The sequence below is a fragment of the Nelumbo lutea genome, chromosome 2 (genome assembly GCF_056320005.1).
Source record: "Nelumbo lutea isolate HS-2025 chromosome 2, American lotus-T2T, whole genome shotgun sequence".
NCBI lineage: Eukaryota > Viridiplantae > Streptophyta > Magnoliopsida > Proteales > Nelumbonaceae > Nelumbo > Nelumbo lutea.
In genome coordinates, this window is record NC_142685.1 from 58,976,247 (window position 1) to 58,988,680 (window position 12,434).

The 12,434-nt window shown below is 34.9% G+C and overlaps 1 pseudogene across 1 annotated transcript; it reads left to right on the plus strand.

Moving 5' to 3' along the window:
* The first annotated feature begins 7,370 nt into the window (after positions 1 to 7,370).
* Positions 7,371 to 11,350, plus strand: LOC148870988 (serine carboxypeptidase-like 51; annotated as a pseudogene). The gene is made up of 12 exons (XR_016107122.1): positions 7,371 to 7,633; positions 7,755 to 7,886; positions 7,982 to 8,222; positions 8,351 to 8,394; positions 8,526 to 8,593; positions 8,691 to 8,796; positions 8,901 to 9,100; positions 9,289 to 9,358; positions 9,784 to 9,834; positions 10,256 to 10,308; positions 10,384 to 10,519; positions 10,973 to 11,350. The product of XR_016107122.1 is annotated as a serine carboxypeptidase-like 51 (transcript).
* The last annotated feature ends 1,084 nt before the right edge of the window (positions 11,351 to 12,434 follow it).

Consider the following 12,434-nt stretch of genomic DNA (forward strand, 5'->3'; position numbering starts at 1 on the left):
TTCACCGTTTATCAAATAAATGGTAAAAAACTGAATTGATTTGATTTTTGTGCTTGGGGCATTTGGGGAAACGTCAATTTCTTGTTTCCTCCAATGCCCCAACAAACCAAATGCTGATGTGTCACACTTTAATGGATTTTAATATAAGATGAAAAATAAAAAACATTTAAAGTGAAACCCAACCAAACAACAAAAGCAATAAACATTTAAAAATGAACAAATGTAAATAAATATTTAAAGTGAAAAAGTACAAATAAACAACCTATTCACAAATGCCCATGAAACCAAACACATACTAAACGGTGGATTAGTACAAACTTGGACCTTATATGTGACCCATTAGCGAACCTAAGGGCCAGCAAAGCTGATTGGATGAAGTTGTTAAACTGAATGGTTTGTATGGCTCTTTCAGGATATGTTTGGTACTGCTGCCGTTTCCACTTGAAACCTTGCAACATCAGCGTCATATAGGCATTTTAAATTGCTATGGAAATTCCTTATTTGGGTGGGAATGTTTTAACTCAAAACAGTCAAAAAACGTCTTGTCTGAAAATAGCAAGGAAGAGGCCTTAGAGGAAACGTCAAATTGAGGTTTCCCCCAACAGCCATTGTGTCTCACAATGTTTTAGCTGATATGGCACTTACCTGTCATCCGATGTGGCATGGTGATGAATTGATACGATACATTATGCATGTATCATATATACAACACTTCAACGTAATTGGTATTACATAGAATGAAATCCTGAATTTGAAAAATTCTTGTCAATTAGATTGGCATAACAGTAATTGGAAGTGTGGTTGGTGTAAGATAGAATTAAAAAAAAAAAATACTTTAAAATTTTCAACGTGAAACAGGACATACCAAATACATATGATGCCTAGTCAGCATTTCTGTTGAAACTATAAACACTGTGTTAACCAAATAGGTTTCTCCTCTGACCATTGAAACTTACACCACCCAACCACACTACTTAAAACATTTCAGCCTGAAATGGCAATGATAGGTAATGAACTAATTTATCTACTGAAATACAAAGTTGTTCAGTTCGGCAACTTCAGCTGACAGCCCTGAAAATGCATTTTCAAGTGGAAAGAGGAGCGAAAAACATCAAAGCTAGACCAACTTCTTATCAGATGCTTGAGTCACAAGATTAGCCAAATAATTTGTTACCGCAGTCATGGAAATGCAAATTTATACAATATAAATATAATAAAATAATACAAAATACAAGATTTTACACTAAATTGCATTTATACTCCTCCCAAACTGAGCCTTGGCTTGGCTGTTTGAGGGGAAAGAACCAAATCAGCACCAATAAATAGTTTTACTAATCACTGTTCAATTGGCTAAATTGGAGTGTCATATGAGTAGCACTAATTTACCATCCAGAAAGTGTTTCTAGCTGAGTTGGTTTTAAGGGTAATGGGGTCATTTCAATATTCCAAGGGTTGATTTTTTTTTTCTTTTTCTAGTAGATATGGATCCATTCAAAAGAAGAAACAACACAAGTAAAACACAAACAAAACGCACAAAGCTACTGAACAAAATACAACCACAAAACCACTGTCCAGCCTCTATGCTACTAACAAAAGAATTAATAGAAGCACAAATGTCACTATCTAGCTCACTGTTTTCAAAACCGGATTGGACCGGATGGTCGGACTGGAAAAACCGGAAACCAGTCACCTAATCGGTTTCGTTTTCCTCCAAAACTGCTTTTTCCTCTAAAACCGTTGATTTTGGTCAGTAAACCGCTGAACCGGCCGGTTAATCATTTGAACGGTTTTGACCATTTTTCAATTTTTAAATTTTTTATTTTTTTGTCAGAACGGACCAGCCATTCGGATGGAACGGTCAGACCGTTCGAATTGGTGACAGGACCCTTGACCGATTCAGTCACCGGTTCAGCGGTTTACTAACCGCTGTTCACTAAGCCACGACAATGGGGGAGTTCACATCTGCACCAAGTCCAATCCAGTGAATGGCAATGGGTAGGGCACCCATGCAAATTGCCTACCCATTCCCGAATCCGCTTATGTATCATTGATTCCAAACTTGTTCTAAACCCGTTTAGCTTTTCCTCTCAATTTTCCAAACCTGTTAAACCCATCCTGACCCATCCCACCCATTCTACCCCTCGACCAAATGTTTTCTACTAAAAAATAGTTTTGTAATGCTTAGAATGTGACTTGAACATGGATCAATTAATGATATCACTAAATCTATTAGCGCTACTTTAAGCCACTAAGCCATCCTGTCTTTTGTGTTATTTAATGAAATAAAATAGATTTTATTAACTTTTGTGTTCATCAAAACAATCAATACATATATATGATTAACAATTCTAACTAAAAATTAAATGAAATAATATTTAAAATTAGCATTTTATAACTAAATGAAATAAACAATCTATCAAATCCAAATGATTTTAATCCCAAGAAATTTGTACACATAAAATATTAATAATAGAATAATTACCTTACTACTTAAAAATTATAAATTTGTGCATGATATATAATATAATAGGTTCATATTTATGCATCTCGGGTATCGGGTATTGGACACCCTAAAGTTAAAACCCAAACCTCTCCCAAACCCTATAGGTTTTGATAAACGGGTCCTATTAGGGTTAGGATGGGTCGGATACCCAAAAATTCCCACAAAATTGCCATCAATCCAATGAATATTTTGGACCATTCTGGACCAGTCCAATTCAATGTTTGGACCATTCAATATGTTCAAATTTGTTTTGATTTAGATTGGTTTCAACCCAAACCTGGTCCATTGACAACTATATTCTTATCTTATATCAATCAACTAGATATTAACTTAATCCAACCCAATCCAATATAAATTTATTACGGACGGAATAGGTCCAATCCAATCTAATAAATATTTTGGATCAGATTGATCCAATCCAATACATCTTGTTGGTTTGTCCAATCCGTCCAAATTGATTTTCGACTGGACGGAATCCAATCCAAAGCCGGTCCATTGACACCGTTACTCTTAATTATCTCTTGATTTTTGGAATCCCTGAAAGGATCTCACACCCCCCAAATATGCCTACCTCTCTATATAAGATAAAGAGAGCTCTAGAATAAACAGTTGTGTGTTCAAAACCCTAGAGTGAGAAAAATAAATCTTAGAGAGTGAAGATTGAACTTCTACTGGTGCCCACTGGTGCCCAATAGATCCAAATTAGACAGTTGTGAAAGCCGTAAACTGTGGGAATAGTGCGTGATTTCTATTACAAAATTTCTTGGCCCAATTGAATCATTGCAACCAAGGAGATTTTCAGTTTTCTCCTCATCCAAAAACGAGTGGATTAACTTCCCTACAAGCATGAATTAACAGAAAAAATAAAATAGTCAAATGCCCATGGAGATCTTGGATTAACTATGAAATCAATTCATTCTTTTTGTTGTAAATTCACTTTCATTTTGAGCATTTGGTAAGAGTTGATTCTAAAACCATAAGAAATCTCAAATCAAAACATATTTAGAAAGAAAGCACAAAGCACAAAACCTAAATGTGGGTCTTTGTGATTTTGAACTTTAAAAGCACAAGTCTTGAAGGTTGTCCAAATGCAACATACTTTTTTTCATTTAACCAATTACAAACGAGCAATCTTCTTTTCTTCTACTTATTATCATTGTTATGATAGGCTGACTGCACAACCGGGTTGAAAGAAAATAGTGCATATAATTATAGAAGGGTAAAGTGGGATTTTTAAAAATTTAAATAGGTCAATGATGTCACATATTAACATAAGATACATTTAAGTCCAGTTGGATCATCCTACAAGGTATAGTTAAGGGCCAGAAAAGCTGATTGACTGAAGTTGAACTGAATGATTTGCTTTGCCTTTTAATGAACAATTCATTAAATAGTTATTCAGTTCAGCTACTTCAGCTGGCGGCCCCTGAATGCGATGGCTGTTTAATGGGCCATGGACCCAATTATCACCCCAGGCCAATCTTCCAAAGTCCGAAATGGGCTGGACTGTGTGTGGCTTGGGGGCACTGAATTGCTGAGCTGTACAGCCAATAGTAAAGTTCAGATTGGCAATCCATAGAGCACGCCTCACATGCACATTTCAGCGATCATTGGAAACATCTCCCTGCATGTCATGGGGAAATATTCCCAATACACGGTTGGGATGGACTGTGGGGCGCCTGACAACTGAATGCAGTAAAACGAGTGTAAATTTGGGCCCATTTTGCTTTTAAGAAACATGGTACATTCACACATCCTGCATGAGACAAAAGCAACAAGGCCCAGACTGCATCTTTCATCTGGATGGACCCATAAGGTGATAAGTCATTGTTGCACTATTTCTACGTCGTTCCAAGTGAGCTGAATATAGCGTTGAAATTTCATGCAATACGAGGTGATGCACGACAGGTTAAAGTAAAGTACCAACCAACCAGCTCTCATCTCTCCAAAGAACAAACTCCTCTGAAGTCTAAAGTGGGTAGGTATTGGGTAAGGACTTCGTTGTCTCTCAAAAATTTTGTTGGGACAAATCTGATGGTTCAAATGGGATAGTTATGACGGCTATTAGATTGGAATTTGCAGAAATCAGAATTCTATTCTATTCATGTACCAGTGGTTTTTCAATCAGATGGTTCTCTAGGATTTGCTTTCACCCTTGCACTCTGGTAGAGTGTTTTCTGTTTTCAGAAGGTGTTTAGTTTGTTGTTCTTGCTCTAGAGATAGTGAGAATTGATTGATTATGCTTATTAGAAAATAAAAATTTATTTAGAAACTTCATTTAATAGCTTAATTTTTTAGGTTCGATGGTTCTTTGATGCAAGGGTTAAGGTGTCGATACAATACTTGTGATACGGGACGTATCATATTCGTATCATATACATATCCATGATCATGGATACAGGATACACTATGATTGGATACGTATCCTACAAGTCATGCGTATCCATACGATATGCCTTAGTATCAAGCCGTATTGTACTATATCGATGGGTACAGTCCGACAGACACCGATACAAAGCTGTATCTGTGTATAGTTTGACAAAATTGTACATTGAGTACTTTTGAATTGTTTTTCATCTTTAATACAAGTTAAAAAATAGTATCATGAAAATTGAAATAAATAATTTAAGATTTATTTTTTCCAAAAAATAATAAAAACTATAAATTATAAAAATAATATATTTCATCTACCTTAGATGATTTATATATTTTATTTTACACATAATTATATGTTAAAAATGAAAACATAGTTATTATTTGAAAAGTAATTATTATATAAAAATACTAAATAAATAAATTTTCCCAACAAAATTAATGGAAAACAGAAAAATATAATTATAAAAATTGAAACGAATAATTTAAGATTTAGTTTTCCCAAAAGATTTAGTAAAAAATGAAAATTAAATATAATTTATTTTATCTATCTTAAATGATTTTTTTTGTTTTATTTTACAATTATGTGTAAAATAAAAACATTATATGTTAAAAATGAAAATATATTTATTATTTAAAATTATTTGTTATTTAAATAAAATACTAAATTAATAAATATTCCCAAAATTTAATAAATATTGAAAATTATAATTATAAAACTGAAAGAATGATAATTATTGTACAATGTTTGAATGTTCTAGAGTCTTGATATTGTTTATTGTAATATTTCTCTTCATACAACCTATTGAAGTATGCATTTCTCATTGCTTTTTATCTTTTTCGTAGATAATTCAGCTTTTGGTTTAGTACTATTAATGTATTTATGTGATTTGTATGCATTTCACTAGCGTATCCAAGCGTTTCTATATCTTTTGTTCATATCCATGTGTTCCCAAAGCATATCCGTATCCATGTCCATATCTAATTTATCCAATACGATACCCGATACCGATACTTTAATCATTGCCTTGATGGTATCAGAACCTGTTTGACCAAAAGGTTTAGTGTTCGATCCTTGCCACCCCATTATAATTAATTAAATTTCAGAGCAAGGCATCTCAGTTTTTGATATGCAAAATTTGCACTCACACTGCTAATGAGTGCAAATGTGACAAAAGGCATGAGTTTTTTATCAGATAGGAGTGCAAATCATAATTAGAAACAAATAGATACAAAATTGAACCAGGTACAAAATGTGTATTTGACTCAGATTTGCATTACAAATAAACAGAGTACAATTTTGCTTTCCATTGTTTGTGAATGGTAAGTGTGATTGGATTTGGAAGGAAACAATGCAGGAAGAGGAACCCCACCTCCCTAAGCCAAGCATCATTGATCTCTAAAATTGAGAAATCCCATCTGGGGCTCTCATAACTTCCCATTAGTTATCTGTTCAAGGGACTACAACAAGCACTGAACCAGTTGCTCAATCTAATAGATTGCATAGACTGAAAAATCAGCATGATTTGATGAACTTTAAGCATAGAAGATTTTTACAGTAAATCAGATGAGAATGATTCATCAGTAGGAGTTGACCCCTTGAACATGGAAAACATGGCAAGTTATTAGAACCAGATTGAATCCAAAGCGCTATTTCTTGAAATCTATTTCTTTTCTGAGTAACTAGAAATAGCTCCATTCTAGATGATGTCATCCAAACATGATTTAATTATTAATATAATGTTGTTGGCTTGTTGCTCCTTGAAACAAAAACCATTAAATTGAAGGCCTTGGCATTGATAAGTTCAAATTCAACAGGAAAAATGAATGAAGTTATAGTAGTTTAAGACAGAATTAAGTCTTTAAGACAGCAGTGATAAGGGAATTGGGTTTCAACATGAATTCTGCCTAAACTAACCTCTGAAACCACCAAAAAATTAATTCCTTTTTTATTTTATTTTTTGTGATTGATGAGGAGTAATGGTTGATTGACCCATTAATAGTCTTGTTCCTCATGGGGGCAATATATGACCCATAACATGTGCCTTGGAAGCTGGAACCTTGGATGCACTCCAATAAATTATTTGCATCACATGTATTAGTGCCTTCCTTGGAGAAATAAATTTAAGATAAAAAGAAAGTAGAGAAAAAGATATTAAAAAAATCCTGTCTCCCCTACATTATACCATTTTTATCTTGGAATGATGGAAGATATCTCCTTTCTGTGGGATCATCAATGAACAGAAACTCAAAATAGGTAGATTGATTGGGGTCGGATCCAAAAATACAGACAGATGTGTAGTGAATAGTTTTCATTTACTTATTTAGTTGGTTATTATATTATTCCCTTTAATATGCATAAAATAAATTAACAGTCAATTAGAATCCATCAAACAGGGGACACCATACACCTAAAAAGTGACAGCACCAGCAAGCAAAGACATTTTTTACTTATATTTTTGTTGATTTAGAATTTTAGATATATCTTGGGGGTTTTGTTCTCTTCTTTCTGGTTTCTGATTTTTGTCTTTTCAGTTGTTTAGAAACGGGGCGGCTCCAGCTGAATGGATCCTTCTTTATAACTAGTTTCTGAAGGTTTTGTTCTATATGTGAAGTGGGTTATGGAGAAATTATCTTTTCTTATTCAGCTTATTCTCTCTATTCTGGCATTTTCTTCACTGTTTCATGGAGGGTTTGTTAGTGCTGCTAGAACCAAAGATGGATCTCAACAATGGGGATACATTCAAGTGCGGCCCAGTAAGCCTAATGCTTTGCATCTTGCTTTACTATACTGTGGAACCTTAGCTCAACTGTGCTGAGCCAGATTTTCAATGTAATTGTATTGATTAAGCTTTTCTTCCTTCATGATATACTGCAGAAGCCCACATGTTTTGGTGGCTTTATAGAAGTCCACATAGAGTGGAAGATCCACCTAAACCTTGGCCAGTTGGACACCGAATTGAAGCCTCGGAACTCCACCTGGTTGCGGGTAGCTGATCTCTTATTTGTGGTGAGCCATGCTTGCATTCTCACTCATTGTTTGTCTCCCTCAGATACAGTTAAGAAAGAAGTTGAGTTTGAATTGTTTCTGCCGATACATCATAGGAAAACCCAGTTGGAACTGGATACAGTTTTGTGGAGGATGAAAAGGAGTTGGTAAAAAACGATGAAGAGGCAGCTACTGACTTAACTACCTTGCTGAAAGCGCTCTTCAATAGAAATGCTAGGCTCCAAAAAAGTCCTCTGTACATTGTAGCAGAGTCTTATGGAGGAAAATATGCTGTTACTCTTGCACTATCAGCTCTAAAAACCATTAAAGCTGGAAAATTGAAACTTCAACTTGGAGGTATATCAATTATAAATTTTACTTTGATACTTCACTAGATAGCATACTCATTATTTTACAGTACACCAAATCTGTAACTCTAAACTTTCTGGTTATTTATCTTTATCTCATTTACATTTTGGATTCAGGAGTTGCTTTGGGAGACAGTTGGATCTCCCCTGAAGACTTTGTGGTGAGTGGTGGATTTGAAATCATTAATTTCCCTTAACTTATCAGGTTGAGTGCATTTATACTTGGCTCTTAATTTGAAGGAATGAATTCTTATATGTATAGATTTTAAGGCTTATAATATTAAAAGTGCAGTTTTCATGGGCTCCCCTTCTCAAAGATGTGTCGAGGCTTGATGACAGTGGAGCCAAAAAGGCAAACAGGTCCAGTTCTATGATTTCTTGAAAGAAAAAAACAAGTGAAAAATAAAGTTTTCCATAGAATATTTGGGTTCTCTGACAAACTTATTTCATAATATAGTATTGCTCTGCAAATTAAGAGGCAACTTGCAGCAGGCCACTATGTAAATGCAACACATTCATGGATAGAACTCGATGGCATTATTAGCATGGCCAGTAACTTTGTGGTACCTTCTGTCTCAGTTTTGTCTCTTCACTTTCAATACTTTAATTGATCAGTTGATTTCCAAGCAAGCTCTTAGAGTTGGGAAGAAATTCATTTGGGTGGCAGGATTTCTACAATTCTATGCTAGATTCAGGAAGAGACTCAATTTCTGCAACGGCCATGGCATTGTCGAAGGGAGAAAGAATGAAGATGTACTCAAGATATCTCAATTCCAAGAGGTTACTGGCAGGTGGAAGTGATGGCATTGATACACTGATGAATGTAGTCATAAGAGAGAAGCTTAAAATTATCCCCAGAGGTGTAGTGTAAGTCTTCTACTTTGCTTACACAAAAGCAAATTATATTACCATTATTCCCAAAAATTTATCTTCCTTCTATTTCTTCAGACATTTATTGCTCTATTCCTTCTTTTTCTCATGGTATTTGATTCAGTTATTGGATGTTCTTACTTCTTTTCTTTCTACTGATTTCTTGTTCATGGTGTTTTTTGCAGATGGAGAGGGCTATCAATGTCTGTTTACTCAGCTTTAGAAGGTGATTTCATGAAACCAAGAATAAATGAGGTACTGATCCAGCATATAAATGCAAAAGCAAAAGAGTATCTGTAAATTCCAAGCACATTTTGATCATCTTCACAACTCCCCATCTGCTACAAATAAGATACCAGACTTAAAGAAACCAATAAGAGATACACCAGCTGTTTCAACCCACTGCACTCAAGAAATCTAGTATAGAATGAACTGATCAAATTATGATGATCATAATACCTAAGTGGGTCTACTTGCATCATATACAACTTTTTTTTTTTTTTTGAATATGATTATTGCTTTGAATTGAATTTCATGCTTCTAATATTTCTCGTTTGGAGTCTACTTATTTTTTTATTGTTTTATTGAATAAGAGCTGTACTAGTACTTATTTTTCATTTGGACATTACATCAAAAGATAGTCTGTAACAATTTTTATTTTATTTTATTTTATATTATAGGTTGATGATCTCTTAGCTGAAGGGGTCAATGTGACAATATATAACGGACAGGTATTCATTCTCAAAGTCTTTTTTCAAGGATTCACCACCATTCAAGTTTTCTTCGCTTGGACAAGTCTTGGAGAGGACATTGGATTTCCCTTTTGGACCACCCACACGTATTTCTAGGCTATAGACTATTGAGTTTGTGCTGACAATTGACACTTAAAACCTTTTCCTTCTCTCTGGAAAGGAAAAAAAAAACAAAAAGAGGAAAATGGAATGGAAAGAATGTAGTTAAATTGTTTGCAAATATGTGACTTAAGATGATCAATGGTATATGGTGATTCTCATAGATAGATAGCTGAACTTGTTGATAAGTTACCACCATCCTATCACAACCAGTGATAATTTTTTTTGGAAGGGTTGTGGGTGTCAAAAATATATCTGGTTTGAAGCCCTAAGTTTACTTTGATTGGTGAGGTTATTGTAGCTTGATGTCATATGTGCCACCAAAGGAGCTGAAGCATGGGTGAAGAAACTCAAGTAACTCTCTCTCTCTCTCTCTCTCTCTGTCTCTGTTTTTTTATCAATATCATTAATATCTGTTTTGTTAATCAGGTGGGATGGACTGAAACGGTTCTTGAGCATGGATAGGACTCCACTTTACTGCGGGCATGAGGATGAAACTACAAGAGGATTTACCAAGTCATACAAGAATCTACATTTCTATTGGATACTCGGGGCGGGTCATTTTGTAAGTGTTTAGATGCATAAATAAATGCTTATATGATATTAATACATACAAATATGCAGCTAAATAAGTCGGATCGGCCAAGGGATCAACCCTAACCTAATCCTTTTCTTTTTCCTTTTTGTTTTTTTTTTTTTCTGAAAACTGAAATTTGGTTTATACTTTTTGACCCTATCCCAAACTTCAACCCGGTTCAGGCTTAGGTGCCTAAGAGCTGTTATTCCGTAAATCAATCAGAAAGCATTGAGTCATTCAGTTCATCCACTTCAGCCATTATCAATTGGCCACTGAATGTGGGTGATAGCCGGATAGATACTGTGGAAGGCAAGCATTTATGAGGAAAGCTCTTTAATCCTGGGTGCAGACTCATTAGATGGACAACAAACAGACTCTTAGTGATTCTTTCTGATGTTAAATGATTGTCTTTATCTCATGGTTCTGATCATCTGGGTGCAGGTACCTGTTGATCAGCCCTGCATTTCATTGAAGATGGTAGCTGACATTACACATTCTCCAATTGTTATTTCTTCCTAGAACTAGAAACAAAAACCCAGAAAAAAGAGATAAATTAAATAAGTAATACTACCATAAGAAATGGAGTCTAACACTCAAACAACAGCAACTATAATGGCCCCAGACTGAAGAAATCACAGTTCTGATACCAACTGAATAAATGTTACTCCATTTTTTTCTTGCATTCTCTTCTTAATTTTCATTGTTTTTTGTGAATCTTCTTTGTAATTCAAAGGACTGAAAATGAATAGTCAATGGTATCTCACCCACAATCCACATGAATAAATATGATAATTGGAGGTTGGTCAGATGTTTCAATCATCCAGGTCATCACTCTTTGATAGATACTTCCTTTTGTCTATGTATTTGCGTGTGTCGGTGATCTATTAGAACCTATCTGTCTATTATTGGCCCATGAGTCCAAATGGAAGAGTAACAGATTTAGAATCAAAGGCATGGCGACAAATAACCTTAATTTAAGCCCAAGCCTTTTGCAGTTGAGCCTAAAATGATTCCAAATATTTCTCCATTTCATTCGCTTTTGGTGTAGCCATGTAGGGGTGCAAATTGGGTGGGTTGGGCCAGGTTTAATTTCAACTCAGGCCCAAACCTAAGAATTGGGCCTAAAGCCTAAGTTTGGACTTGGTCCAAGGTCAAGCCCAATATGTCAAATCAGGCCCCAGCCCACACTAGAATTTGATGTACTTGGGTTTGGTTCAGGCCTGGCTTGGGTTGGTCAATCACCCCACGTTATACCCCCCCAAAAAAAAGAATGCATGTGCATGTATGCATGCAGATATGCCTATATATTCTTAAAAAGAAAAAAGGATATGTGTCTATATAAATGCATCTATGTATGTACATAATTGGGCTGAGTTCAAGTTGGAATAAGGTTGGACTAGACTCAGACTAGGCTTGGGCTACCTAATGGTTAGGCTAGCCCCCGGCCCAAAAAAGATAACAAAAAATTCAAACTTTTTTGGCTCAAGCCCGAAAGGATGACAAAAAATCCAAACCCAGCCCATATAAAACTATGGGCCATGCTCAGATTGTGCCCTCCCAAGTTATGTATTTTCTGGTCTAGTTTCGTTTTCAAAACACTGAAGCATTCATTATTTTAATAGTGTAATGTCGGAGCCTTTAGGCCTAGTCTTGGTCATTCCATATTCTTCTTCTTCTTCTTTTTCTTTCTCTCTTGCTCTCTTCTCCACCACTGCAAACAAAAAACCCTTTATTTGTTCTGTTTTACCCTTATAAAAATTCCTAGAAAAATTTCCATTGTCTAGATTATAAAAATTAATCAAAATTGATCTCTCCCCATTTACTTCTCAAAACTTTTGATAAGTAAGTCACGGTATACATAATTATTCCACGAAAATAAATAACCGAGAAATACAATGATTGA